Source organism: Pseudophryne corroboree, chromosome 6 (genome assembly GCF_028390025.1).
Source record: "Pseudophryne corroboree isolate aPseCor3 chromosome 6, aPseCor3.hap2, whole genome shotgun sequence".
Lineage (NCBI taxonomy): Eukaryota > Metazoa > Chordata > Amphibia > Anura > Myobatrachidae > Pseudophryne > Pseudophryne corroboree.
Window position 1 is genome coordinate 687,854,166 of NC_086449.1, and position 24,126 is coordinate 687,878,291.

Here is a 24,126-nt window from a genome sequence, read left to right on the forward strand (position 1 = left end):
ACACACTAACTGATTGCGCCACAGCGACACTTTGCAAAAGTACTTACTGACAAAGGCTAATAAGCATTCATCTAGAACGTTTCCTATAAAAACTTTAAATAGTCAATAATCTGGAGAGTTTTTGTAAGATGTTTCTTCCATCAACCAATGAAGAAACACATTGGTACTTTCCCATGATGAGTGAGTGCTTCAGGATCTCTTGCACTTACATGTGCAGCAGAGTACTGTAATGGAAGCATGCTGGGTCCATAACCCAGAGGTAGGCAGATTGAAACTATCCTCTGCTATATGCATTTTTTTTGTTAATTAAAGTAATCCAAAACTGGGATTGATATTTGTGCTCTTTTATTTTTACTTAAAGTACAATAACTTTTACCATTTTAATTTGTTTTAATAGTATATTGACAGTATTGTTTTCTTTCAAAAATCCAATTAATTTTCTTTACCCGATTATTAAAATGGTAATTGACAAAAACAAACTACATTGTCACCAGAAGAGCAATACAAAATGTACAAGTGATATATTAAAATCATCTTTCCAGCTTGAATTTCAATGATGCATTGGGGCAACGATTTTGTGAGAAACATCTTCACCCTTAAATAAAGATTTTCTTAATTCCTTACCTGTGTGCTAATTAGATATCACCTTGTTTTCACATTAAACAGACTTCCACATGAGAAAACAGCAAAGATGCAGTGGTGTTAATGTTTCCTGGTGTCAACCTGTATTATTTCTGTAGATATTGAAATGAGGATGCATCTTGCTGCCTTTTTAATGAAGCAAGTTTAATTTAGTAATAGGTGAAAAACCATCCCTACAAAGATGTTAATCAGATACTTGGCTTTGTGGACACTTTTCAGAGAACAAATTTGTTATCATAAAAATAAAGCCAGAAAATGAAGAGCTGTTTAATCACTCAATTGGATTTTTCTGCCAGCATTTTTCTTTTTCTCTGCAACCCACTGCTAAATTGTGCTTCCTAGCTGTTTTTTTTTATAAAATCACTCAATCAAATCTAACTCTGATTACATCAGAGAAGGCCAGGTACCCTACACCATAAGAGAGGGTTTGCAATTTTGACTTGTCTACTTAAATATCACCAAAATCTGATCACAAGGTCAATTACGTCCCTGGGTGGGATTGAACCACCAACCTTTTGATTAATAGCTGAACACACTAACAGATTGCGCCACAGAGACACTTTGCAAAAAGTCTATACTGACAAAGACTAATAAGCATTCATCTAGAACGTTTCCTAGAAAAACTTTAAAAAGTCAATAATCTGGAGAGTTTTTGTAAGATGTTTCTTCCAGCAACCAATGAAGAAACACATTGGTACTTTCGCATGATGAGTGAGTGCTTCAGGATCTCTTGCACTTAAATGTGCAGCAGAGTACTGCAATGGAAGCATGCTGGGCCCATAACCCAGAGGTAGCAGATTGAAACTATCCTTTGCTATATGCATTTTTTTTTTGTTCATTAAAGTAATCCAAAACTGGGATTGATATTTTAGCTTTTATTTTTACTTAAAGTACAATAACTTTTACCATTTTAATTTGTTTTAATAGTATATTGACAGTATTGTTTTCTTTCAAAAATCCACTTAATTTTCTTTACCCTATTATTAAAATGGTAATTGACAAAAACAAACTACATTGTCACCAGAAGAGCAATACAAGATGTACAAGTGATACATTAAAATCATCTTTCCAGCTTGAATTTCAATGATGCATTGGGGCAACGATTTTGTGAGAAACATCTTCACCCTTAAATAAAGATTTTCTTAATTCCTTACCTGTGTGCTAATTAGATATCACCTTGTTTTCACATTAAACAGACTTCCACATGAGAAAGCAGCAAGGATGCAGTGGCATTAATGTTTCCTGGTGTCAACCTGTATTATTTCAGTAGATATTGAAATGAGGATGCATCTTGCTGCCTTTCCAATGAAGCAAGTTTAATTTAGTAATAGATGAAAAACCATCCCTACAAATATGTTAATCAGATACTTGGCTTTGTGGACACTTTTCAGAGAACAAATTAGTTAGCATAAAAATAAAGCCAGAAAATGAAGAGCTGTTTAATCACTCAATTGGATTTTTCTGCCAGCATATTTCTTTTTCTCTGCAACCCACTGCTAAATTGTGCTTCCTAGCTGTTTTTATAAAATCACTGAATCAAATCTAACTACATCAGAGAAGGCCAGGTACCCTACACCATAACAGGGGGTTTGAAATTTTGACTTGTCTACTTAAAGATCACCAAAATCTGATAACAAGGTCAAATAAGTCCCTGGGTGGGATTGAACCACCAACCTTTTGGTTAATAGCCTTACACACTAACTGATTGCGCCACAGCGACACTTTGCAAAAGTACATCCTGACAAAGGCTAATAAGCATTCATCTAGAACGATTCCTAGAAACATTTTAAAAAGTCAATAATGTGGAGAGTTTTTGTAAGATGTTTCTTCCAGCAACCAATGAAGAAACACATTGGTACTTTCGCATGATGAGTGAGTGCTTCAGGATCTCTTGCACTTAAATGTGCAGCAGAGTACTGCAATGGAAGCATGCTGGGCCCATAACCCAGAGGTAGCAGATTGAAACTATCCTTTGCTATATGCATTTTTTTTTTGTTCATTAAAGTAATCCAAAACTGGGATTGATATTTTAGCTTTTATTTTTACTTAAAGTACAATAACTTTTACCATTTTAATTTGTTTTAATAGTATATTGACAGTATTGTTTTCTTTCAAAAATCCACTTAATTTTCTTTACCCTATTATTAAAATGGTAATTGACAAAAACAAACTACATTGTCACCAGAAGAGCAATACAAAATGTACAAGTGATACATTAAAATCATCTTTCCAGCTTGAATTTCAATGATGCATTGGGGCAACGATTTTGTGAGAAACATCTTCACCCTTAAATAAAGATTTTCTTAATTCCTTACCTGTGTGCTAATTAGATATCACCTTGTTTTCACATTAAACAGACTTCCACATGAGAAAGCAGCAAGGATGCAGTGGCATTAATGTTTCCTGGTGTCAACCTGTATTATTTCAGTAGATATTGAAATGAGGATGCATCTTGCTGCCTTTCCAATGAAGCAAGTTTAATTTAGTAATAGATGAAAAACCATCCCTACAAATATGTTAATCAGATACTTGGCTTTGTGGACACTTTTCAGAGAACAAATTAGTTAGCATAAAAATAAAGCCAGAAAATGAAGAGCTGTTTAATCACTCAATTGGATTTTTCTGCCAGCATATTTCTTTTTCTCTGCAACCCACTGCTAAATTGTGCTTCCTAGCTGTTTTTATAAAATCACTGAATCAAATCTAACTACATCAGAGAAGGCCAGGTACCCTACACCATAACAGGGGGTTTGAAATTTTGACTTGTCTACTTAAAGATCACCAAAATCTGATAACAAGGTCAAATAAGTCCTTGGGTGGGATTGAACCACCAACCTTTTGGTTAATAGCCTTACACACTAACTGATTGCGCCACAGCGACACTTTGCAAAAGTACATCCTGACAAAGGCTAATAAGCATTCATCTAGAACGATTCCTAGAAACATTTTAAAAAGTCAATAATGTGGAGAGTTTTTGTAAGATGTTTCTTCCATCAACCAATGAAGAAACACATTGGTACTTTCCCATGATGAGTGAGTGCTTCAGGATCTTTTGCACTTACATGTGCAGCAGAGTACTGTAATGGAAGCATGCTGGGTCCATAACCCAGAGGTAGGTAGATTGAAACTATCCTCTGCTATATGCATTTTTTTTTTGTTAATTAAAGTAATCCAAAACTGGGATTGATATTTTTGCTCTTTTATTTTTACTTAAAGTACAATAACTTTTACCATTTTAATTTGTTTTAATAGTATATTGACAGTATTGTTTTCTTTCAAAAATCCACTTAATTTTCTTTACCCGATTATTAAAATGGTAATTGACAAAAACAAACTACATTGTCACCAGAAGAGCAATACAAAATGTACAAGTGATATATTAAAATCATCTTTCCAGCTTGAATTTCAATGATGCATTGGGGCAACGATTTTGTGAGAAACATCTTCACCCTTAAATAAAGATTTTCTTAATTCCTTACCTGTGTGCTAATTAGATATCACCTTGTTTTCACATTAAACAGACTTCCACATGAGAAAACAGCAAAGATGCAGTGGCGTTAATGTTTCCTGGTGTCAACCTGTATTATTTCCGTAGATATTGAAATGAGGATGCATCTTGCTGCCTTTCCAATGAAGCAAGTTTAATTTAGTAATAGGTGAAAAACCATCCCTACAAAGATGTTAATCAGATACTTGGCTTTGTGGACACTTTTCAGAGAACAAATTTGTTATCATAAAAATAAAGCCAGAAAATGAAGAGCTGTTTAATCACTCAATTGGATTTTTCTGCCAGCATTTTTCTTTTTCTCTGCAACCCACTGCTAAATTGTGCTTCCTAGCTGTTTTTTTATAAAATCACTGAATCAAATCTAACTCTGATTACATCAGAGAAGGCCAGGTACCCTACACCATAACAGGGGGTTTGAAATTTTGACTTGTCTACTTAAAGATCACCAAAATCTGATAACAAGGTCAATTAAGTCCCTGGGTGGGATTGAACCACCAACCTTTTGGTTAATAGCCTTACACACTAACTGATTGTGCCACAGCGACACTTTGTGAAAGTACATACTGACAAAGGCTAATAAGCATTCATCTAGAACGATTCCTAGAAACATTTTAAAAAGTCAATAATGTGGAGAGTTTTTGTAAGATGTTTCTTCCATCAACCAATGAAGAAACACATTGGTACTTTCCCATGATGAGTGAGTGCTTCAGGATCTCTTGCACTTACATGTGCAGCAGAGTACTCTAATGGAAGCATGCTGGGTCCATAATCCAGAGGTAGGCAGATTGAAACTATCCTCTGCTATATGCATTTTTTTTTGTTAATTAAAGTAATCCAAAACTGGGATTGATATTTTTGCTCTTTTATTTTTACTTAAAGTACAATAACTTTTACCATTTTAATTTGTTTTAATAGTATATTGACAGTATTGTTTTCTTTCAAAAATCCAATTAATTTTCTTTACCCGATTATTAAAATGGTAATTGACAAAAACAAACTACATTGTCACCAGAAGAGCAATACAAAATGTACAAGTGATATATTAAAATCATCTTTCCAGCTTGAATTTCAATGATGCATTGGGGCAACGATTTTGTGAGAAACATCTTCACCCTTAAATAAAGATTTTCTTAATTCCTTACCTGTGTGCTAATTAGATATCACCTTGTTTTCACATTAAACAGACTTCCACATGAGAAAACAGCAAAGATGCAGTGGCGTTAATGTTTCCTGGTGTCAACCTGTATTATTTCCGTAGATATTGAAATGAGGATGCATCTTGCTGCCTTTCCAATGAAGCAAGTTTAATTTAGTAATAGGTCAAAAAACATCCCTACAAAGATGTTAATCAGATACTTGGCTTTGTGGACACTTTTCAGAGAACAAATTTGTTATCATAAAAATAAAGCCAGAAAATGAAGAGCTGTTTAATCACTCAATTGGATTTTTCTGCCAGCATTTTTCTTTTTCTCTGCAACCCACTGCTAAATTGTGCTTCCTAGCTGTTTTTTTTTATAAAATCACTTAATCAAATCTAACTCTGATTACATCAGAGAAGGCCAGGTACCCTACACCATAAGAGAGGGTTTGCAATTTTGACTTGTCTACTTAAATATCACCAAAATCTGATCACAAGGTCAATTACGTCCCTGGGTGGGATTGAACCACCAACCTTTTGATTAATAGCTGAACACACTAACAGATTGCGCCACAGAGACACTTTGCAAAAAGTCTATACTGACAAAGACTAATAAGCATTCATCTAGAACGTTTCCTAGAAAAACTTTAAAAAGTCAATAATCTGGAGAGTTTTTGTAAGATGTTTCTTCCAGCAACCAATGAAGAAACACATTGGTACTTTCGCATGATGAGTGAGTGCTTCAGGATCTCTTGCACTTAAATGTGCAGCAGAGTACTGCAATGGAAGCATGCTGGGCCCATAACCCAGAGGTAGCAGATTGAAACTATCCTTTGCTATATGCATTTTTTTTTTGTTCATTAAAGTAATCCAAAACTGGGATTGATATTTTAGCTTTTATTTTTACTTAAAGTACAATAACTTTTACCATTTTAATTTGTTTTAATAGTATATTGACAGTATTGTTTTCTTTCAAAAATCCACTTAATTTTCTTTACCCTATTATTAAAATGGTAATTGACAAAAACAAACTACATTGTCACCAGAAGAGCAATACAAGATGTACAAGTGATACATTAAAATCATCTTTCCAGCTTGAATTTCAATGATGCATTGGGGCAACGATTTTGTGAGAAACATCTTCACCCTTAAATAAAGATTTTCTTAATTCCTTACCTGTGTGCTAATTAGATATCACCTTGTTTTCACATTAAACAGACTTCCACATGAGAAAGCAGCAAGGATGCAGTGGCATTAATGTTTCCTGGTGTCAACCTGTATTATTTCAGTAGATATTGAAATGAGGATGCATCTTGCTGCCTTTCCAATGAAGCAAGTTTAATTTAGTAATAGATGAAAAACCATCCCTACAAATATGTTAATCAGATACTTGGCTTTGTGGACACTTTTCAGAGAACAAATTAGTTAGCATAAAAATAAAGCCAGAAAATGAAGAGCTGTTTAATCACTCAATTGGATTTTTCTGCCAGCATATTTCTTTTTCTCTGCAACCCACTGCTAAATTGTGCTTCCTAGCTGTTTTTATAAAATCACTGAATCAAATCTAACTACATCAGAGAAGGCCAGGTACCCTACACCATAACAGGGGGTTTGAAATTTTGACTTGTCTACTTAAAGATCACCAAAATCTGATAACAAGGTCAAATAAGTCCCTGGGTGGGATTGAACCACCAACCTTTTGGTTAATAGCCTTACACACTAACTGATTGCGCCACAGCGACACTTTGCGAAAGTACATCCTGACAAAGGCTAATAAGCATTCATCTAGAACGATTCCTAGAAACATTTTAAAAAGTCAATAATGTGGAGAGTTTTTGTAAGATGTTTCTTCCAGCAACCAATGAAGAAACACATTGGTACTTTCGCATGATGAGTGAGTGCTTCAGGATCTCTTGCACTTAAATGTGCAGCAGAGTACTGCAATGGAAGCATGCTGGGCCCATAACCCAGAGGTAGCAGATTGAAACTATCCTTTGCTATATGCATTTTTTTTTTGTTCATTAAAGTAATCCAAAACTGGGATTGATATTTTAGCTTTTATTTTTACTTAAAGTACAATAACTTTTACCATTTTAATTTGTTTTAATAGTATATTGACAGTATTGTTTTCTTTCAAAAATCCACTTAATTTTCTTTACCCTATTATTAAAATGGTAATTGACAAAAACAAACTACATTGTCACCAGAAGAGCAATACAAAATGTACAAGTGATACATTAAAATCATCTTTCCAGCTTGAATTTCAATGATGCATTGGGGCAACGATTTTGTGAGAAACATCTTCACCCTTAAATAAAGATTTTCTTAATTCCTTACCTGTGTGCTAATTAGATATCACCTTGTTTTCACATTAAACAGACTTCCACATGAGAAAGCAGCAAGGATGCAGTGGCATTAATGTTTCCTGGTGTCAACCTGTATTATTTCAGTAGATATTGAAATGAGGATGCATCTTGCTGCCTTTCCAATGAAGCAAGTTTAATTTAGTAATAGATGAAAAACCATCCCTACAAATATGTTAATCAGATACTTGGCTTTGTGGACACTTTTCAGAGAACAAATTAGTTAGCATAAAAATAAAGCCAGAAAATGAAGAGCTGTTTAATCACTCAATTGGATTTTTCTGCCAGCATATTTCTTTTTCTCTGCAACCCACTGCTAAATTGTGCTTCCTAGCTGTTTTTATAAAATCACTGAATCAAATCTAACTACATCAGAGAAGGCCAGGTACCCTACACCATAACAGGGGGTTTGAAATTTTGACTTGTCTACTTAAAGATCACCAAAATCTGATAACAAGGTCAAATAAGTCCTTGGGTGGGATTGAACCACCAACCTTTTGGTTAATAGCCTTACACACTAACTGATTGCGCCACAGCGACACTTTGCAAAAGTACATCCTGACAAAGGCTAATAAGCATTCATCTAGAACGATTCCTAGAAACATTTTAAAAAGTCAATAATGTGGAGAGTTTTTGTAAGATGTTTCTTCCATCAACCAATGAAGAAACACATTGGTACTTTCCCATGATGAGTGAGTGCTTCAGGATCTTTTGCACTTACATGTGCAGCAGAGTACTGTAATGGAAGCATGCTGGGTCCATAACCCAGAGGTAGGTAGATTGAAACTATCCTCTGCTATATGCATTTTTTTTTTGTTAATTAAAGTAATCCAAAACTGGGATTGATATTTTTGCTCTTTTATTTTTACTTAAAGTACAATAACTTTTACCATTTTAATTTGTTTTAATAGTATATTGACAGTATTGTTTTCTTTCAAAAATCCACTTAATTTTCTTTACCCGATTATTAAAATGGTAATTGACAAAAACAAACTACATTGTCACCAGAAGAGCAATACAAAATGTACAAGTGATATATTAAAATCATCTTTCCAGCTTGAATTTCAATGATGCATTGGGGCAACGATTTTGTGAGAAACATCTTCACCCTTAAATAAAGATTTTCTTAATTCCTTACCTGTGTGCTAATTAGATATCACCTTGTTTTCACATTAAACAGACTTCCACATGAGAAAACAGCAAAGATGCAGTGGCGTTAATGTTTCCTGGTGTCAACCTGTATTATTTCCGTAGATATTGAAATGAGGATGCATCTTGCTGCCTTTCCAATGAAGCAAGTTTAATTTAGTAATAGGTGAAAAACCATCCCTACAAAGATGTTAATCAGATACTTGGCTTTGTGGACACTTTTCAGAGAACAAATTTGTTATCATAAAAATAAAGCCAGAAAATGAAGAGCTGTTTAATCACTCAATTGGATTTTTCTGCCAGCATTTTTCTTTTTCTCTGCAACCCACTGCTAAATTGTGCTTCCTAGCTGTTTTTTTATAAAATCACTGAATCAAATCTAACTCTGATTAAATCAGAGAAGGCCAGGTACCCTACACCATAACAGGGGGTTTGAAATTTTGACTTGTCTACTTAAAGATCACCAAAATCTGATAACAAGGTCAATTAAGTCCCTGGGTGGGATTGAACCACCAACCTTTTGGTTAATAGCCTTACACACTAACTGATTGTGCCACAGCGACACTTTGTGAAAGTACATACTGACAAAGGCTAATAAGCATTCATCTAGAACGATTCCTAGAAACATTTTAAAAAGTCAATAATGTGGAGAGTTTTTGTAAGATGTTTCTTCCATCAACCAATGAAGAAACACATTGGTACTTTCCCATGATGAGTGAGTGCTTCAGGATCTCTTGCACTTACATGTGCAGCAGAGTACTCTAATGGAAGCATGCTGGGTCCATAACCCAGAGGTAGGCAGATTGAAACTATCCTCTGCTATATGCATTTTTTTTTGTTAATTAAAGTAATCCAAAACTGGGATTGATATTTTTGCTCTTTTATTTTTACTTAAAGTACAATAACTTTTACCATTTTAATTTGTTTTAATAGTATATTGACAGTATTGTTTTCTTTCAAAAATCCAATTAATTTTCTTTACCCGATTATTAAAATGGTAATTGACAAAAACAAACTACATTGTCACCAGAAGAGCAATACAAAATGTACAAGTGATATATTAAAATCATCTTTCCAGCTTGAATTTCAATGATGCATTGGGGCAACGATTTTGTGAGAAACATCTTCACCCTTAAATAAAGATTTTCTTAATTCCTTACCTGTGTGCTAATTAGATATCACCTTGTTTTCACATTAAACAGACTTCCACATGAGAAAACAGCAAAGAGGCAGTGGCGTTAATGTTTCCTGGTGTCAACCTGTATTATTTCCGTAGATATTGAAATGAGGATGCATCTTGCTGCCTTTCCAATGAAGCAAGTTTAATTTAGTAATAGGTCAAAAAACATCCCTACAAAGATGTTAATCAGATACTTGGCTTTGTGGACACTTTTCAGAGAACAAATTTGTTATCATAAAAATAAAGCCAGAAAATGAAGAGCTGTTTAATCACTCAATTGGATTTTTCTGCCAGCATTTTTCTTTTTCTCTGCAACCCACTGCTAAATTGTGCTTCCTAGCTGTTTTTTTATAAAATCACTTAATCAAATCTAACTCTGATTACATCAGAGAAGGCCAGGTACCCTACACCATAAGAGGGGGATTGCAATTTTGACTTGTCTACTTAAATATCACCAAAATCTGATAACAAGAACAATTATGTCCCTGGGTGGGATTGAACCACCAACCTTTTGATTAATAGCTGAACACACTAACCGATTGCGCCACAGAGACACTTTGCAAAAAGTACATACTGACAAAGACTAATAAGCATTCATCTAGAACGTTTCCTAGAAAAACTTTAAAAAATCAATAATCTGGAGAGTTTTTGTAAGATGTTTCTTCCAGCAACCAATGAAGAAACACATTGGTACTTTCGCATGATGAGTGAGTGCTTCAGGATCTCTTGCACTTACATGTGCAGCAGAGTACTGCAATGAAAGCATGCTGGGCCCATAACCCAGAGGTAGGCAGATTGAAACTATCCTTTGCTATATGCATTTTTTTTTTGTTCATTAAAGTAATCCAAAACTGGGATTGATATTTTAGCTTTTATTTTTACTTAAAGTACAATAACTTTTACCATTTTAATTTGTTTTAATAGTATATTGACAGTATTGTTTTCTTTCAAAAATCCACTTAATTTTCTTTACCCTATTATTAAAATGGTAATTGACAAAAACAAACTACATTGTCACCAGAAGAGCAATACAAAATGTACAAGTGATATATTAAAATCATCTTTCCAGCTTGAATTTCAATGATGCATTGGGGCAACGATTTTGTGAGAAACATCTTCACCCTTAAATAAAGATTTTCTTAATTCCTTACCTGTGTGCTAATTAGATATCACCTTGTTTTCACATTAAACAGACTTCCACATGAGAAAGCAGCAAGGATGCAGTGGCGTTAATGTTTCCTGGTGTCAACCTGTATTATTTCAGTAGATATTGAAATGAGGATGCATCTTGCTGCCTTTCCAATGAAGCAAGTTTAATTTAGTAATAGGTGAAAAACCATCCCTACAAATATGTTAATCAGATACTTGGCTTTGTGGACACTTTTCAGAGAACAAATTAGTTAGCATAAAAATAAAGCCAGAAAATGAAGATCTGTTTAATCACTCAATTGGATTTTTCTGCCAGCATATTTCTTTTTCTCTGCAACCCACTGCTAAATTGTGCTTCCTAGCTGTTTTTATAAAATCACTGAATCAAATCTAACTCTGATTACATCAGAGAAGGCCAGGTACCCTACACCATAACAGGGGTTTTCGAAATTTTGACTTGTCTACTTAAATATCACCAAAATCTGATAACAAGGTCAATTAAGTGCCTGGGTGGGATTGAACCACCAACTTTTTGGTTAATAGCCTTACACACTAACTGATTGCACCACAGTGACACTTTGCAAAAGTAATTACTGACAAAGGCTAATAAGCATTCATCTAGAACGATTCCTAGAAACATTTTAAAAAGTCAATAATGTGGAGAGTTTTTGTAAGATGTTTCTTCCATCAACCAATGAAGAAACACATTGGTACTTTCCCATGATGAGTGAGTGCTTCAGGATCTCTTGCACTTACATGTGCAGCAGAGTACTGTAATGGAAGCATGCTGGGTCCATAACCCAGAGGTAGGCAGATTGAAACTATCCTCTGCTATATGCATTTTTTTTTGTTAATTAAAGTAATCCAAAACTGGGATTGATATTTTTGCTCTTTTATTTTTACTTAAAGTACATTAACTTTTACCATTTTAATTTGTTTTAATAGTATATTGACAGTATTGTTTTCTTTCAAAAATCCAATTAATTTTCTTTACCCGATTATTAAAATGGTAATTGACAAAAGCAAACTACATTGTCACCAGAAGAGCAATACAAAATGTACAAGTGATATATTAAAATCATCTTTCCAGCTTGAATTTCAATGATGCATTGGGGCAACGATTTTGTGAGAAACATCTTCACCCTTAAATAAAGATTTTCTTAATTCCTTACATGTGTGCTAATTAGATATCACCTTGTTTTCACATTAAACAGACTTCCACATGAGAAAGCAGCAAGGATGCAGTGGCGTTAATGTTTCCTGGTGTCAACCTGTATTATTTCAGTAGATATTGAAATGAGGATGCATCTTGCTGCCTTTCCAATGAAGCAAGTTTAATTTAGTAATAGGTGAAAAACCATCCCTACAAAGATGTTAATCAGATACTTGGCTTTGTGGACACTTTTCAGAGAACAAATTTGTTAGCATAAAAATAAAGCCAGAAAATGAAGAGCTGTTTAATCACTCAATTGGATTTTTTTGCCAGCATATTTCTTTTTCTCTGCAACCCACTGCTAAATTGTGCTTCCTAGCTGTTTTTATAAAATCACTGAATCAAATCTAACTCTGATTACATCAGAGAAGGCCACGTACCCTACACCATAACAGGGGTTTTCGAAATTTTGACTTGTCTACTTAAAGATCAACAAAATCTGATAACAAGGTCAATTACGTCCCTGGGTGGGATTGAACCACCAACCTTTTGGTTAATAGCCGTACACACTAACTGATTGCGCCACAGCGACACTTTGCAAAAGTACTTACTGACAAAGGCTAATAAGCATTCATCTAGAACGTTTCCTATAAAAACTTTAAATAGTCAATAATCTGGAGAGTTTTTGTAAGATGTTTCTTCCATCAACCAATGAAGAAACACATTGGTACTTTCCCATGATGAGTGAGTGCTTCAGGATCTCTTGCACTTACATGTGCAGCAGAGTACTGTAATGGAAGCATGCTGGGTCCATAGCCCAGAGGTAGGCAGATTGAAACTATCCTCTGCTATATGCATTTTTTTTGTTAATTAAAGTAATCCAAAACTGGGATTGATATTTGTGCTCTTTTATTTTTACTTAAAGTACAATAACTTTTACCATTTTAATTTGTTTTAATAGTATATTGACAGTATTGTTTTCTTTCAAAAATCCAATTAATTTTCTTTACCCGATTATTAAAATGGTAATTGACAAAAACAAACTACATTGTCACCAGAAGAGCAATACAAAATGTACAAGTGATATATTAAAATCATCTTTCCAGCTTGAATTTCAATGATGCATTGGGGCAACGATTTTGTGAGAAACATCTTCACCCTTAAATAAAGATTTTCTTAATTCCTTACCTGTGTGCTAATTAGATATCACCTTGTTTTCACATTAAACAGACTTCCACATGAGAAAACAGCAAAGATGCAGTGGCGTTAATGTTTCCTGGTGTCAACCTGTATTATTTCCGTAGATATTGAAATGAGGATGCATCTTGCTGCCTTTCCAATGAAGCAAGTTTAATTTAGTAATAGGTGAAAAACCATCCCTACAAAGATGTTAATCAGACACTTGGCTTTGTGGACACTTTTCAGAGAACAAATTAGTTAGCATAAAAATAAAGCCAGAAAATGAAGAGCTGTTTAATCACTCAATTGGATTTTTCTGCCAGCATATTTCTTTTTCTCTGCAACCCACTGCTAAATTGTGCTTCCTAGCTGTTTTTTTATAAAATCACTTAATCAAATCTAACTCTGATTACATCAGAGAAGGCCAGGTACCCTACACCATAAGAGGGGGTTTGCAATTTTGACTTGTCTACTTAAATATCACCAAAATCTGATCACAAGATCAATTATGTCCCTGGGTGGGATTGAACCACCAACCTTTTGATTAATAGCTGAACACACTAACCGATTGCGCCACAGAGACACTTTGCAAAAAGTACATACTGACAAAGACTAATAAGCATTCATCTAGAACGTTTCCTAGAAAAACTTTAAAAAATCAATAATCTGGAGAGTTTTTGTAAGATGTTTCTTCCAGCAACCAATGAAGAAACACATTGGTACTTTCGCATGATGAGTGAGTGCTTCAGGATCTCTTGCACTTACATGTGCAGCAGAGTACTGCAATGAAAGCATGCTGGGCCCATAACCCAGAGGTAGGCAGATTGAAACTATCCTTTGCTATATGCATTTTTTTTTGGTTCATTAAAGTAATCCAAAACTGGGATTGATATTTTAGCTTTTATTTTTACTTAAAGTACAATAACTTTTACCATTTTAATTTGTTTTAATAGTATATTGACAGTATTGTTTTCTTTCAAAAATCCACTTAATTTTCTTTACCCTATTATTAAAATGGTAATTGACAAAAACAAACTACATTGTCACCAGAAGAGCAATACAAAATGTACAAGTGATATATTAAAATCATCTTTCCAGCTTGAATTTCAATGATGCATTGGGGCAACGATTTTGTGAGAAACATCTTCACCCTTAAATAAAGATTTTCTTAATTCCTTACCTGTGTGCTAATTAGATATCACCTTGTTTTCACATTAAACAGACTTCCACATGAGAAAGCAGCAAGGATGCAGTGGCGTTAATGTTTCCTGGTGTCAACCTGTATTATTTCAGTAGATATTGAAATGAGGATGCATCTTGCTGCCTTTCCAATGAAGCAAGTTTAATTTAGTAATAGGTGAAAAACCATCCCTACAAATATGTTAATCAGATACTTGGCTTTGTGGACACTTTTCAGAGAACAAATTAGTTAGCATAAAAATAAAGCCAGAAAATGTAGAGCTGTTTAATCACTCAATTGGATTTTTCTGCCAGCATATTTCTTTTTCTCTGCAACCCACTGCTAAATTGTGCTTCCTAGCTGTTTTTATAAAATCACTGAATCAAATCTAACTCTGATTACATCAGAGAAGGCCAGGTACCCTACACCATAAGAGGGGGTTTGAAATTTTGACTTGTCTACTTAAAGATCACCAAAATCTGATAACAAGGTCAATTAAGTCCCTGGGTGGGATTGAACCACCAACTTTTTGGTTAATAGCCTTACACACTAACTGATTGCGCCACAGTGACACTTTGCAAAAGTACTTACTGACAAAGGCTAATAAGCATTCATCTAGAACGATTCCTAGAAACATTTTAAAAAGTCAATAATGTGGAGAGTTTTTGTAAGATGTTTCTTCCATCAACCAATGAAGAAACACATTGGTACTTTCCCATGATGAGTGAGTGCTTCAGGATCTCTTGCACTTACATGTGCAGCAGAGTACTGTAATGGAAGCATGCTGGGTCCATAACCCAGAGGTAGGCAGATTGAAACTATCCTCTGCTATATGCATTTTTTTTTGTTAATTAAAGTAATCCAAAACTGGGATTGATATTTTTGCTCTTTTATTTTTACTTAAAGTACATTAACTTTTACCATTTTAATTTGTTTTAATAGTATATTGACAGTATTGTTTTCTTTCAAAAATCCAATTAATTTTCTTTACCCGATTATTAAAATGGTAATTGACAAAAGCAAACTACATTGTCACCAGAAGAGCAATACAAAATGTACAAGTGATATATTAAAATCATCTTTCCAGCTTGAATTTCAATGATGCATTGGGGCAACGATTTTGTGAGAAACATCTTCACCCTTAAATAAAGATTTTCTTAATTCCTTACCTGTGTGCTAATTAGATATCACCTTGTTTTCACATTAAACAGACTTCCACATGAGAAAGCAGCAAGGATGCAGTGGCGTTAATGTTTCCTGGTGTCAACCTATATTATTTCAGTAGATATTGAAATGAGGATGCATCTTGCTGCCTTTCCAATGAAGCAAGTTTAATTTAGTAATAGGTGAAAAACCATCCCTACAAAGATGTTAATCAGATACTTGGCTTTGTGGACACTTTTCAGAGAACAAATTTGTTAGCATAAAAATAAAGCCAGAAAATGAAGAGCTGTTTAATCACTCAATTGGATTTTTTTGCCAGCATATTTCTTTTTCTCTGCAACCCACTGCTAAATTGTGCTTCCTAGCTGTTTTTATAAAATCACTGAATCAAATCTAACTCTGATTACATCAGAGAAGGCCAGGTACCCTACACCATAACAGGGGTTTTCGAAATTTTGACTTGTCTACTTAAAGATCAACAAAATCTGATAACAAGGTCAATTACGTCCCTGGGTGGGAATGAACCACCAACCTTTTGGTTAATAGCCGTACACACTAACTGATTGCGCCACAGCGACACTTTGCAAAAGTACTTACTGACAAAGGCTAATAAGCATTCATCTAGAACGTTTCCTATAAAAACTTTAAATAGTCAATAATCTGGAGAGTTTTTGTAAGATGTTTCTTCCATCAACCAATGAAGAAACACATTGGTACTTTCCCATGATGAGTGAGTGCTTCAGGATCTCTTGCACTTACATGTGCAGCAGAGTACTGTAATGGAAGCATGCTGGGTCCATAACCCAGAGGTAGGCAGATTGAAACTATCCTTTGCTATATGCATTTTTTTGTTAATTAAAGTAATCCAAAACTGGGATTGATATTTTTGCTCTTTTATTTTTACTTAAAGTACAATAACTTTTACCATTTTAATTTGTTTTAATAGTATATTGACAGTATTGTTTTCTTTCAAAAATCCAATTAATTTTCTATACCCGATTATTAAAATGGTAATTGACAAAAACAAACTACATTGTCACCAGAAGAGCAATACAAAATGTACAAGTGATATATTAAAATCATCTTTCCAGCTTGAATTTCAATGATGCATTGGGGCAACGATTTTGTGAGAAACATCTTCACCCTTAAATAAAGATTTTCTTAATTCCTTACCTGTGTGCTAATTAGATATCACCTTGTTTTCACATTAAACAGACTTCCACATGAGAAAACAGCAAAGATGCAGTGGCGTTAATGTTTCCTGGTGTCAACCTGTATTATTTCCGTAGATATTGAAATGAGGATGCATCTTGCTGCCTTTCCAATGAAGCAAGTTTAATTTAGTAATAGGTGAAAAACCATCCCTACAAAGATGTTAATCAGACACTTGGCTTTGTGGACACTTTTCAGAGAACAAATTAGTTAGCATAAAAATAAAGCCAGAAAATGAAGAGCTGTTTAATCACTCAATTGGATTTTTCTGCCAGCATATTTCTTTTTCTCTGCAACCCACTGCTAAATTGTGCTTCCTAGCTGTTTTTTTATAAAATCACTTAATCAAATCTAACTCTGATTACATCAGAGAAGGCCAGGTACCCTACACCATAAGAGGGGGTTTGAAATTTTGACTTGTCTACTTAAAGATCACCAAAATCTGATAACAAGGTCAATTACATCCCTGGGTGGGATTGAACCACCAACCCTTTGATTAATAACCAAACACACTAACCGATTGCGCCACAGAGACACTTTGCAAACTTACATACTGACAAAGGCTAATAAGCATTCATCTAGAACATTTCCTAGAAAAACTTTAAAAAGTCAATAATCTGGAGAGTTTTTGTAAGATGTTTCTTCCATCAACCAACGAAGAAACACATTGGTACTTTCCCATGATGAGTGAGTGCTTCAGGATCTCTTGCACTTACATGGGCAGCAGAGTACTGCATTGGAAACATGCTGGGCCCATAACCCAGAGGTAGGCAGATTGAAACTATCCTCTGCTATATGCATTTTTTATTGTTAATTAAAGTAATCCAAAACTGGGATTGATATTTTTGCTCTTTTTTTTTTTACTTAAAGTACAATAACTTTTACCATTTTAATTTGTTTTAATAGTATATTGACAGTATTGTTTTCTTTCAAAAATCCACTTAATTTTCTTTACCCTATTATTATAATGGTAATTGACAAAAACAAACTACATTGTCACCAGAAGAGCAATACAAAATGTACAAGTGATATATTAAAATCATCTTTCCAGCTTGAATTTCAATGATGCATTGGGGCAACGATTTTGTGAGAAACATCTTCACCCTTAAATAAAGATTTTCTTAATTCCTTACCTGTGTGCTAATTAGATATCACCTTGTTTTCACATTAAACAGACTTCCACATGAGAAAACAGCAAAGATGCAGTGGCGTTAATGTTTCCTGGTGTCAACCTGTATTATTTCCGTAGATATTGAAATGAGGATGCATCTTGCTGCCTTTCCAATGAAGCAAGTTTAATTTAGTAATAGGTGAAAAACCATCCCTACAAAGATGTTAATCAGACACTTGGCTTTGTGGACACTTTTCAGAGAACAAATTAGTTAGCATAAAAATAAAGCCAGAAAATGAAGAGCTGTTTAATCACTCAATTGGATTTTTCTGCCAGCATATTTCTTTTTCTCTGCAACCCACTGCTAAATTGTGCTTCCTAGCTGTTTTTTTATAAAATCACTTAATCAAATCTAACTCTGATTACATCAGAGAAGGCCAGGTACCCTACACCATAACGGGGGGTTTGAAATTTTGACTTGTTTACTTAAAGATCACCAAAATCTGATAACAAGGTCAATTAAGTCCCTGGGTGGGATTGAACCACCAACCTTTTGGTTAATAACCATACACACAGACTGATTGCGCCACAGCGACACTTTGCAAAAGTACATACTGACAAAGGCTAATAAGCATTCATCTAGAACGTTTCCTAGAAACATTTTAAAAAGTCAATAATGTGGAGAGTTTTTGTAAGATGTTTCTTCCATCAACCAATGAAGAAACACATTGGAACTTTCCCATGATAAGTGAGTGCTTCAGGACCTCTTGCACTTACATGTGCAGCAGAGTACTGTAATGGAAGCATGCTGGGTCCATAACCCAGAGGTAGGCAGATTGAAACTATCCTCTGCTATATGCATTTTTTTTTGTTAATTAAAGTAATCCAAAACTGGGATTGATATTTTTGCTCTTTTATTTTTACTTAAAGTACAATAACTTTTACCATTTTAATTTGTTTTAATAGTATATTGACAGTATTGTTTTCTTTCAAAAATCCAATTAATTTTCTTTACCCGATTATTAAAATGGTAATTGACAAAAACAAACTACATTGTCACCAGAAGAGCAATACAAAATGTACAAGTGATATATTAAAATCATCTTTCCAGCTTGAATTTCAATGATGCATTGGGGCAACGATTTTGTGAGAAACATCTTCACCCTTTAATAAAGATTTTCTTAATTCCTTACCTGTGTGCTAATTAGATATCACCTTGTTTTCACATTAAACAGACTTCCACATGAGAAAGCAGCAAGGATGCAGTGGCGTTAATGTTTCCTGGTGTCAACCTGTATTATTTCAGTAGATATTGAAATGAGGATGCATCTTGCTGCCTTTCCAATGAAGCAAGTTTAATTTAGTAATAGGTGAAAAACCATCCAAGAGCTGTTTAATCACTCAATTGGATTTTTTTGCCAGCATATTTCTTTTTCTCTGCAACCCACTGCTAAATTGTGCTTCCTAGCTGTTTTTATAAAATCACTGAATCAAATCTAACTCTGATTACATCAGAGAAGTCTAAATACCTAACACCATAACAGGGGGTTTGAAATTTTGACTTGTCTACTTAAAGATCACCAAAATCTGATAACAAAGTCAATTACATCCCTGGGTGGGATTGAACCACCAACCTTTTGGTTATTAGCCATACACACTAACTGATTGCGCCACAGCGACACTTTGCAAAATTACATACTGACAAAGGCTAATAAACAATCATCTAGAACGTTTCCTAGAAAAACTTTAAAAAGTCAATAATCTGGAGTGTTTTTGTAAGATGTTTCTGCCATCAACCAATGAAGAAACACATTGGTACTTTCCCATGATGAGTGAGTGCTTCAGGATTTCTTGCACTTACATGTGCAGCAGAGTACTGCAATGGAAGCATGCTGGGCCCATAACCCAGAGGTAGAAAGATTGAAACTATCCTCTGCTATATGCATTTTTTTTGTTAATTAAAGTAATCCAAAACTGGGATTGATATTTTTGCTCTTTTATTTTTACTTAAAGTACAATAACTTTTACCATTTTAATTTGTTTTAATAGTATATTGACAGTATTGTTTTCTTTCAAAAATTCACTTAATTTTCTTTTCTGTGTGCTAATTAGATATCACCTTGTTTTAACATTAAATAGACTTCCACATGAGAAAGCAGCAAGGATGCAGTGGCGTTAATGTTTCCTGGTGGTAGTGGGGGACTGTGTTTGTGCTTTCCTCTGGTCAGCTCTGGTAAAAGTCAGATTTCTTTGTCTCAGATCTTCCTCTAGCCTTGTTCTTCTTTCGAGAGTTCCCTTGTGCTGCCTCAGTTGGATCTCCTTCACTTGACAGGGGGGTACCCGAGCAGCGACCCTCCCCAGCACTAGCCCAACTCCTACTTACCTGCCAGGTGAGATACTATGATCATGAAGGTGCTTCTCCCAGGGAAAGGCTCACCCATTGCACTCTGGGTGTGCTGCTCCTGCGATTTCCCCAAATGTGGGAAACTTGACTGCATAATTTGTGTTTCCCCTGGTCGGCTCTCGTATAATTCAGATCTCTTTGTCTCAGGTCTCTCTCCAGCCTAGTTTGCTGTCTGTTTCCACTTCTCTTTTCTTAAACCGCTCCCTTCTATGCCCTTGCGCACCTTAATTAAATCTAACTCTGATTACGTCAGAGAAGGCCAGGTACCCTACACCATAAGAGGGGGTTTGAAATTTTGACTTGTCTACTTAAAGATCACCAAAATCTGATCACAAGGTCAATTACATCACTGGGTGGGAACCTTTTGGTTAATAGCCTATGTAAGTGCAAGAGATCCTGAAGCACTCACTCATCATGGGAATGTACCAATGTGTTTCTTACAAAAATTCTCCAGATTATTGACTTTTTAAAGTTTTTCTAGGAAACGTTCTAGATGAATGCTTATTAGCCTTTGTCAGTATGTACTTTTGCAAAGTGTCGCTGTGGCGCAATCAGTTAGTGTGTATGGCTATTAACCTAAAGGTTGGTGATTCAATCCCACCCAGGGACGTAATAGACCTTGTTATCAGATTTTGGTGATCTTTAAGTAGACAAGTCAAAATTTCAAACCCCCTCTTATGGTGTAGGGTACCCGGCCTTCTCTGATGTAATCAGAATTAGATTTGATTAAGTGATTTTATAAAAAACAGCTAGGAAGCACAATTTAGCAGTGGGTTGCAGAGAAAAAAAATTATGCTGGCAGAAAAGTCCAATTGAGTGATTAAACAGCTCTTCATTTTCTGATTTTATGTTTATGCTAACAAATTTCCTCTCTGAAAAGTGTCCACAAAGCCAAGTCTCTGATTAACACCTTTGTAGGAATGGTTTTTCACCTATTACTGAATTAAACTTGCTTCATTGGAAAGGCAGCAAGATGCATCCTCATTTCAATGTCTACTGAAATAATACAGGTTGACACCAGGAAACATAAACGTCACTGCATCCTTGCTGCTTCCTCATGGGGAAGTCTGTTTAATGTGAAAACAAGGTGATATCTAATCAGCACACAGGTAAGGAATTAAGAAAATCTTTCTTTATGGGTGAAGATGTTTCTCACAAAATTGTTGCACCAAGGCATCATTGAAATTCAAGCTGGAAAGATGATTTTAATATATCACTTGTACATTTTGTACTGCTCTTCTGGTGACAATGTAGATTGTTTTTGTCAATTACCATTTTAATAATCGGGTAAAGAAAATTAATTGGATTTTTGAAAGAAAACAATACTGTCAATATACTATTAAAACAAATTAAAATGGTAAAAGTTATTGTACTTTAAGTAAAAATAAAAGAGCAAAAATATCAATCCCAGTTTTGGATTACTTTAATTAATAAAAACAATGCATATAGCAGAGGATAGTTTCAATCTGCCTACCTCTGGGTTATGGACCCAGCATGCTTCCATTACAGTACTCTGCTGCACATGTAAGTGCAAGAGATCCTGAAGCACTCACTCATCATAGGAAAGTACCAATGTGTTTCTTCATTGGTTGATGGAAGAAACATCTTACAAAAACTCTCCACATTATTGACTTTTTAAAATGTTTCTAGGAAACGTTCTAGATGAATGCTTATTAGCCTTTGTCAGTATGTACTTTTGAAAAGTGTCGCTGTGGCGCAATCAGTTAGTGTATAAGGCTATTAACCAAAAGGTTGGTGGTTCAATCCCACCCAGGGACGTAATTGACCTTGTTATCAGATTTTGGTGATCTTTAAGTAGACAAGTCAAAATTTCAAACCCCCTCTTATGGTGTAGGGTACCTGGCCTTCTCTGATGTAATCAGAGTTAGATTTGATTAAGTGATTTTATAAAAAAAACAGCTAGGAAGCACAATTTAGCAGTGGGTTGCAGAGAAAAAGAAAAATGCTGGCAGAAAAATCCAATTGAGTGATTAAACAGCTCTTCATTTTCTGGCTTTATTTTTATGCTAACAAATTTGTTCTCTGAAAAGTGTCCACAAAGCCAAGTCTCTGATTAACACCTTTGTAGGGATGGTTTTTAACCTATTACTAAATTAAACTTGCTTCATTGGAAAGGCAGCAAGATGCATCCTCATTTCAATGTCTACTGAAATAATACAGGTTGACACCAGGAAACATTAACGCCACTGCATCCTTGCTGCTTTCTCATGTGGAAGTCTGTTTAATGTGAAAACAAGGTGATATCTAATTAGCACACAGGTAGGGAATTAAGAAAATCTTTATTTAAGGGTGAAGATGTTTCTCACAAAATCGTTACCTCAATGCATCATTGAAATTCAAGCTGAAAAGATGATTTTAATATATCACTTGTACATTTTGTATTGCTCTTCTGGTGACAATGTAGTTTGTTTTTGTCAATTACCATTTTAATAATAGGGTAAAGAAAATTAAGTGGATTTTTGAAAGAAAACAATACTGTCAATATACTATTAAAACAAATTAAAACGGTAAAAGTTATTGTACTTTAAGTAAAAATAAAAGAGCCAAAATATCAATCCCAGTTTTGGATTACTTTAACAAAAAAAATGCATATAGCAGAGGACAGTTGCAATCTGCCTACCTCTGGGTTATAGGCCCAGCATGCTTCCATTGTAGTCCTTTGCTGCACATGTAAGTGCAAGAGATCCTGAAGCACTCACTCATCATGGGAAAGTACCAATGTGTTTCTTCATTGGTTGATGGAAGGAACATCTTACAAAAACTCTCCAGATTATTGACTTTTTAAAGTTTTTCTAGGAAACGTTCTAGATGAATGCTTATTAACCTTTGTCAGTATGTACTTTCGCAAAGTGTCTCTGAGGCGCAAACAGTTAGCGTGTTCAGTTGTTAACCAAAAGGTTGGTGGTTCAATCCCACCTAGGGACGTAATTGACCTCGTTATCAGATTTTGGTGATCTTTAAGTAGACAAGTAAAAATTTCAAACCACCTCTTATGGTGTAGGGTACCTGGCCTTCTCTGATGTAATCAGAGTTAGATTTGATTAAGTGATTTTATAAAAAAAACAGCCACGAAGCACAATTTAGCAGTGGGTTGCAGAGAAAAAGAAATATGCTGGCAGAAAAATCCAATTGAGTGATTAAACAGCTCTTCATTTTCTGGCTTTATTTTTATGCTAACAAATTTGTGCTCTGAAAAGTGTCCACAAAGCCAAGTATCTGATTAACACCTTTGTAGGGATGGTTTTTCACCTATTATTAAATTAAACTTGCTTCATTGGAAAGGCAGCAAGTGATGTCATCCAAGCAGTGGGTCAAAGTTGGCTTCAAACCTCGTCTGCTTATGAAAAGAGAAAAGGGGTATGCAGGGCATGGCGGCCTTTTGCGGTGCTTGGATGACCCCTAGTTCGCATTAAATAATGCAGTCGAGTTTCCCACATTTGGGGAAATCACAGGGGTCAGCATACCCAGAATGCAATGAATGAACCGCACCCTGGGAGAACAGTCTTCATGACCATGGTATCTCCTATGCAAAATAAGTATGATTTGGGATAGGGCTGGGGAGGGCCGCTGCTC

At 34.9% G+C, this 24,126-nt stretch overlaps 1 non-coding gene and 1 pseudogene across 1 annotated transcript; one reads left to right on the forward strand and one right to left on the reverse strand.

Annotated features, from left to right (window-relative positions):
- Positions 1–20,503: 20,503 nt before the first annotated feature.
- Positions 20,504–20,666, forward strand: LOC134938057 (U1 spliceosomal RNA). Its single transcript, XR_010180720.1, has one exon. It is a non-coding gene; the product is annotated as a U1 spliceosomal RNA (small nuclear RNA).
- Positions 20,667–23,914: 3,248 nt separating this feature from the next.
- Positions 23,915–24,093, reverse strand: LOC134938146 (U1 spliceosomal RNA; annotated as a pseudogene).
- Between the last annotated feature and the right edge of the window lie 33 nt (positions 24,094–24,126).